The sequence below is a fragment of the Macaca fascicularis genome, chromosome 18 (assembly GCF_037993035.2).
Source record: "Macaca fascicularis isolate 582-1 chromosome 18, T2T-MFA8v1.1".
Taxonomy (NCBI): domain Eukaryota; kingdom Metazoa; phylum Chordata; class Mammalia; order Primates; family Cercopithecidae; genus Macaca; species Macaca fascicularis.
The window spans coordinates 16,594,587-16,602,342 of NC_088392.1; the positions used below are offsets into that span (position 1 = coordinate 16,594,587).

At 38.6% G+C, this 7,756-nt stretch overlaps 1 long non-coding RNA gene across 1 annotated transcript in view; it reads right to left on the minus strand.

The window, feature by feature from the left end:
- LOC107128060 (uncharacterized) overlaps positions 1-7,286 on the minus strand; it is a 77,076-nt gene extending 69,790 nt beyond the window's left edge. Inside the window, exons 1-2 of the long non-coding RNA XR_001486643.4 lie at positions 7,092-7,286; positions 6,662-6,706 (exon numbers count right to left, since the gene is read on the minus strand). This is a non-coding gene — a long non-coding RNA (uncharacterized lncRNA). The remainder of the gene's footprint in view (positions 1-6,661; positions 6,707-7,091) is intronic.
- Positions 7,287-7,756: the final 470 nt, after the last annotated feature.

Genomic DNA, 7,756 nt, shown 5'->3' on the forward strand with positions numbered 1-7,756 from the left:
GAGAGGATGTGGAGAAATAGGAACACTTTTACACTGTTGGTGGGACTGTAAACTAGTTCAACCATTATGGAAAACAGTATGGCGATTCCTCAAGGATCTAGAACTAGATGTACCATATGACCCAGCCATCCCATTACTGGGTATATACCCAAAGGATTATAAATCATGCTGCTATAAAGACACATGCACACGTATGTTCATTGCGGCACTATTCACAATAGCAAAGACTTGGAATCAACCCAAATGTCCATCAGTGACAGACTGGATTAAGAAAATGTGGCACATATACACCATGGAATACTATGCAGCCATAAAAAAGGATGAGTTTGTGTCCTTGTAGGGACATGGATGCAGCTGGAAACCATCATTCTTAGCAAACTATCACAAGAACAGAAAACCAAACACCACATGTTCTCACTCACAGGTGGGAACTGAACAATGAGATCACTTGGACTCGGGAAGGGGAACATCACACGCTGGGGCCTATCATGGTGAGGGGAAGGGGGGAGGGATTGCATTGGGAGTTATACCTGATGTAAATGACGAGTTGATGGGTGCTGAAGAGTTGATAGGTGCAGCACACCAACATGGCACAAATATACATATGTAAAAACCTGCACATTATGCACATGTACCCTAGAACTTAAAGTATAATAATAAATAAGTAAGTTTAAAAAAAAAAGAGAAATGTTTCACTCCTCACGTGACCATGTTCTCTTTTTGGACTGGCTTTTCCCCCTTCCATTCCATATCTCTAAGTCCAGTTTATCCTTTGAGTCATGACTCACTCAAGCTTCTTCTCTCCACATCCTTCCTTGACCACTTGTTAAATGTTTGTACCAGTGGTCTAGAAGTATAAAAGCATACACCTCATTATCACTACATACTGTTTCACAGGTAAGTCTTACTTTCAAATCAGTTCCTAACTCCTTGTTGACAATGACTATGACCAAGACTTTAATCCTCCTAAAGAATCTAAAGGGTCTAAAACAATACTGTGCATGTCAGAGGCATTCATTACATGCCTGTGAATTGAACACAGTAAGTGATCGAATTCAAGTCTGATTTTGGTCAACTCACCAGACAGAGGGCCACAGAGGCAGAGGCATTGCATCCTTTCATGACAGAATTAGGGCATGATTCCATTTCTATATGAAATTTTAGCTGTGTGTTGTTACTAAAATTATTTTCTGGCCCCACTGAGAGTTGGAAGAAAAGTTGAAATTTAAAGGATTCCTTCTATTCATCTAAGAAATTTCATTTTTAGTTATGAGGCAATGTAAGGCATATTACCATTTTATATGAACATTTATTTAGACCAGACTGCAAATTTTCTGTTAATTGAGTGTTGAATTGGCCAATACGCCATTGTAGATGTGCTCCACAGCTTCTGCACATGGAATTTATCACAGACTTTTCATCCACATCTGCTCCTTTACTTTGCTTAATATACTATAGTATTTCCCTTAGATAAAGGGGAAGAAAAATTATCAAGTGACAAGTGAAGAAAAATTAACTTAAAAATATTCACAGTTAAATTGTATCTATACTCAGGTTATCTAATAAAATATTAAATAAACTACATTTATCTTTTTTTGTTGTCCTGTTATATACTTTCCATGTTTCTCATTACACAAATACACATTTAGAAAGCTGAAAATATACAGATAAGCAATACAAAGTTACCTAAAATCCTATCATCCAGAGATAACAACTATTGACATTCTGCTATACACACTCCTAAACATTTTCCTGTAAAACATTAATTTTTAAACAGATTATATTCATATTTGAGGACAATATTTTTCAGTTAACAATTTACTATTTCAAAATTAACACTGTAAATTCCTTTCTATGACAGTAAATACACATGTATATTTCATGTGAAATAGTTGCAGCATCTTTTACTGTATAAACCCATGTAACATATTTAGCAAATCATATTCTAAGAAACTTAGTTCCCAATTTTCAATATGTTAAAAATTTTGACAATGAATATTTTTGTACAAACATTTTTATAAGTATATAATGCTTCCTGATGATAAATTCTAAAAAGAGGTCTTACTAAGCCAATAATATATTTTTTTCCCTATAATTTTGGCATAATTTGCCAATTTGCCCTTCAAAAAACTTATACCCATTTATACTGTTTCACTCTTCCTAAAAAGTACTAGTTATCATCCTTCACTTTTCCTGTTTAGAATCCGTCAGATGAAAAATAGCATTTCCATTTACTATTTTTTATTATTTTCAACTACTGCTGAGGTTAAATATCTTTTTTATGTGGTTTTGGGCCAATTTTATTTTTCTACTAGAATAATCTTTTATTGATTTTTCAGACTATTACCTTTGTTCCTGAGACTGGCATATCAATTGAAGTTTTTAATCCAATAAATAAAATATCATTTTAACAGTTATTTATTTCTTGAGTTTAGTACCACCCCAAAAAACGTTTGCCGAAAGGTCCAATTAGACACTCTTGACTGAATTCCCTTCTTTCCTCACCTCACTTTCTGTTGTATTCTTTAAGGGCACATAATGAGAATCATGTAACTCGTGTTATTCTCAAGATTAATAGACTCAAGGTGCAAGAGATGCAACATTCCGAGCATGAAGAATTATTAACTAGCAACAACGTTTTGAGAAATGTTCTTGCATTTCGAATGCTTCATTGCTTCAACGAATAGTGAACACAGGAAGTCACTTGGAGACAGATGTTGCGCTTGCACATATTACAAATGCAAACAGCCCAAAGTGAACAGGGGAGAATAAAAAGAAAACCATAAAATTCTCTGATGAACAGAAAAAAAAATGATTGCCCTGAATTTGAAAAATAATCTCGGCCGGGCGCGGTGGCTCAAGCCTGTAATCCCAGCACTTTGGGAGGCCGAGACGGGCGGATCACGAGGTCAGGAGATCGAGACCATCCTGGCTAACACGGTGAAACCCCGTCTCTACTAAAAAATACAAAAAACTAGCCGGGCGCGGTGGCGGGCGCCTGTAGTCCCAACTACTCGGGAGGCTGAGGCAGGAGAATGGCCTGGACCCGGGAGGCGGAGCTTGCAGTGAGCTGAGATCCGGCCACTGCACTCCAGCCTGGGCGGCAGAGCGAGACTCCGTCTCAAAAAAAAAAAAAAAAAAAAAAAAAAAAAAAAAAAAAAAAGAAAAATAATCTCTGACTAAAAGGTGGCCTCTCAATCTAAGGCTGTTGTGCAGTAAACGTGTCTTACATGATGAAATGAGGACTTAAAAAAGCAAAATAATTGTGTCCATTTCCGATGGCAGTCAGTACTAGAGTCTGACTACTATTAGAAGACTAATTTAATACGCACTATGTTGTTCCAACAGAACTGGTAAATCTCACTTAATACTATAATGCCCATTAAATTATATATTAAATATCGATTAAGAAGTAGATATGTGCATTTTTCTGGGTAGGGGTCTGTTTTTAATTCCATTCTTAAAATGGACAATGAACTCCCAAAATGGGATATAACCCAAACATGCTATTTCCTGCCATCCTCCTAATATTTGCAACGACTCCACTTTCTCTCTGGAAAGACCTTTCTTTTCTTTCTTCCTGTTACAGAATAATATTCTTCCCCAAATTTCAAGTCAAGGATTACCTTGTTGATAAATCATTTTTAACTCAACAATCAGAGTTGGGCCTTTTCTGCCTCTGTTAAAATAGCAATAAAGTTACAGTATAGCTGATCATTTTGCTTGTTGAACTTACTACCGAAGTGAGGTCAGAGCCATATTTTATTCACTGTCTCTTCCATACCCCCATAACTTACTGTTTTGGGCCAAAGTGCTGGTACTGAGAGTAAATACTATCTTTATGCACAGATGACTAAAAGATCAAACAGGTGATTTTGCGTATGACTGAAGCTTCACTTCACAGAGAATCTGTACCCTCACTCAAAATGCATTGCCTAAGCTGCACTCTGGGTTTTAAGTTTGCTAGCATATTTTCTACCCAGACTCCACGTTGTCTCAGTGTTGGGACCTCTGTGACATTTCCATATAAGGTTCTTTACATTTTTCTTTATCATTGTCTTATGCCTCCTTGGGCTGATTGTGTGATCAGTTGAGTCTACACTAGTGCACACCAGTGACCCTAAGTTGCTATGAGAGAAGACCTCGCATTTGAGGTACAAGCATTATCTCATTTGAAAATACATATTCTGATTTTTTCCCCTCAAACTGTCATTTATCCCAAGTTGGCCTTTCCCTGGAAAATTGAATGTTGCCTTTCAAGAATGTATAGATCAAATGAATTATTGTCACGCCTATGATCAGAAAGAAGCTGTGGGTGTTCTATTGGCTTATTATTATTATTTTTTTTTTTTTTTTTTTTTTTTTTTTGAGACGGAGTCTCGCTCTGTCACCCAGCCCAGGCTGGAGTGCAGTGGCGCAATCTCGGCTCACTGCAAGCTCCGCCTCCCGGGTTCACGCCATTCTCCTGCCTCAGCCTCCCGAGTAGCTGGGACTACAGGCGCCCACAACCGCGCCCGGCTAATTTTTTGTATTTTTAGTAGAGACGGGGTTTCACCGTGGTCTCGATCTCCTGACCTTGTGATCCGCCCGCCTCGGCCTCCCAAAGTGCTGGGATTACAGGCGTGAGCCACCGCGCCCAGCCCTATTGGCTTATTATTAAATTGGGAATACAATGTAAACAAGGCAAAGTCCCCGCTTCAGGGATTTAAATCTAAACCTTGCAAATTATCTCAAGTATCTATTTTCTAAAATCCTGTGTCAGTGGCTGGATGATACTGTCGTGCCTCAACTATTTTTTAGTTTCACTTGTGATGTGTAAGGAAAATGCAAGAGTAAAGGATAAACTTGACATTTCATTGTATTATTCTTTATAGTAGAGAAATATTTCAGGGCGCCTTTTATTTTCAGTGTTTAATGATGAGATTATTGGGTAGCAAGCAGGGCAAAAGAGTCAGGGCTAAACATGTTATAAGCCTTTTCTACTTATCATCTTAATGATCTCAGGAAAGTTCTCCAAAGTTTCTAATTCTCAGTTTCCTTGTCTATACAACAGGGTTATTTCATCACCTCAAGGTATTTTTTATGAGGATAAAATGTGAACATGTTACATAATTTAAAAGAATAGAAGAGTGTTTGCAGTTGCCAATTAGGACTAATATAATCAACTGTCTGTCTACAAATACTCACTAGGCTTTTCCTCTTTAGGGTGATGTCGTCTACCTGAACCCTAAATATCTGAAAAGTCTAGGAATACAGAGTTCATGAGGTAAGACATTAGACAGCGGGTGCTTCCCTAGTGTTCTGACAAGCCCAGCCAATAACTAATCACTTGCTGGGTACAGGGGCTCTCGGTCTGTGGCAGATTAACCTTTGACTTCACACCTCTGTGCTACTTCTGAAATCAAATTTGCCACACTAAATGGAATCATCACAATGGCGATAGCCTTTATTTCCCAGGCTGTTTAATTTATTCTGCATAACTAGCCACTTTATCCCTCAGGGGAAATTCATGAAAGAGCTCAAACCTCTGATCTTCCCTGTGAAAGGGGACAGAGCTGATAAGTCACAGCTGGGGCTCCCAACAGGGCTACATGCACGGACCTAGAGAAAACCTGATTTAAGGATTAACAGAACACAGCATCTACACTCCACGTTCCTGAATTCTAATGAAAATAATACATCATGCATTCCTTTAAAATTTTATTTTGGTGTGAAATCTTGGTCTTTGTCTTATTATTATTTATTTTTCATCCCTGTACTGCCCTGGGTCACATCATGCTTTAAGAAAATAAAAAGGCTTCGTTAGTCAGACAGTATCCGTAACAGATGTCAGTTCAAACTGAGCACCCTAAAGAGAAGCAAACTACACCCTTGGCAGCCAGAAATGAATACATCCTGAATCCAACAAGACAAACATGTCCAAAGGGCTATTCTAATAGATTTGACTTCACATTGTAAAGTGCTTGAGTGGATGTGGCAATAAAGGGTAGATGTATATTTCAACACCCTAGGAGTTCATTTCTGTCAATCAGTGGCTGGAATTTACTTTGAGGATATTACCTAAAGGTGTTTTTGAATCACTGGACATTTGGAAGCCTGGTTTGAAGCATGCATTTAAATGGAAGAGGAATGTTTTAAAAGCTTTCTAACCATTTGAAGCTGTTATTCTGAAAATAACATTTCAGAGTAATATAGCAATGCTATTCGATTTTCAGAGGGGGAGGTTAAACTTAGCGAGGTTGAGTGAATTGTTTCATAAATGTGTATAGGCAGGGAAGTAACAGAACACAAGTCAGAATTCTCTAACCCTAGCTGTTTTGTGTTCTGCAAATATGTGATACTTAAGAGTGAAGGAATGGCACTTTCGAGTTTAGAAAGGTTTCAAAAAAAATCTGAAAGAAAAGAATGAAAACACTAAGGAAACTTGTTTTTTTGTTTAGGATGTAGGCATGGAGTTGAGAGGAGAAAGGAAAATTGAAACTATTTTCTTTTTCTTTGAAATTTTACCTTCTCAAAAAAAAGTGGGGTACGGATGAAAAGGAAGCTATCAGCCAGGTTTTAGTCACAAGTAGGAACAACAGAAATGTGAGGCTTACAACAAAATACAGTGGGGGGAAAAAAATCCTGAATTGAGACACTGAGATCACATTCCAGCACTTACTTTATGACTGCAGGAGGCCAAAATCTCTGAAATCCATGGTTCCTCCTGTGTAGAATAGGGAGTTTTATTAGACTTTTACTCTGAATTTGATAATTTTATTTTTACAGTTCTAATTTACATAATTTCCACAGAAACCTTATGATATTCTACTTCAGTAATGTCCATGAAGTAGTATTATTTATAAACTATAAAATACTATGCACGTGTTAATGCTATTATTATTTTTGGAAACGTACCTATTACATTCAGACCAGGGAGTTCTATTATCAGGCTTAGGTGTGCACAGGAAACGTGATGATGGTATTCTGGAACATCTACTACATGCTTAACATATACTACCTCTCATCTTCCCTACAAACTTCAAGTTAGGCATTATGGTATTAATTTCCTGTTGCTGCTACAACAAATTATTGTTAGCCGCCAAACGTACCTGAGTCACACGACGCCAAAATGTGTTAGCGGTGGAAAATCCACGTCAGGTCGGCAGCAGCCTCAATTCTTGCCTCCTCAGAAGAAGGCATTCGGTTGAGGGGTATCAGGCAGGAAAGACTGAGGCAAGTTTTAGGGCAGGAATGAAAGTACGCTCGGAAGAGAGCCAAGCAGCAGACGCGAAAGACAAATGCACAGTTTGACCTTTTGACCTGGGGTTTTATACGTCGGCCGACTTCCGGGGTCTTGCGTCACTTCTCCCAGCACCTGAGATCTTATCCAGCAGCGGCTGAATCACCTGTTTCAGGTGTTTTCTATCTATTAGGAGCTGGTCTTTCCCTGGTACCAGCTGTGACTACTTATTACTTTAGCGAGACAGTTAACAACCTCCTGACCATCACCTGGTGGTCGCAGGACACTTCTGGTGTGTGGGGGTGGGGGGTGGGGGGGTGTTGCTCTTTCCTGCCTGCTCATAAAAGACTAGCTACCTACTGTAACATTATCACAAACTTAGTGGTGTACAACATAAATGTGTTATATCTATAGAGGTCAGGAGTCCCAATTCACTGTATCAACAGGGCTACGTCCGTTTCTGGAGGCTCTGGGGGAGAATCTGTTTCCTTGCCTTACCTGGCTTCTAGAGGCTGCCTGCACTCCTGGGCTCAT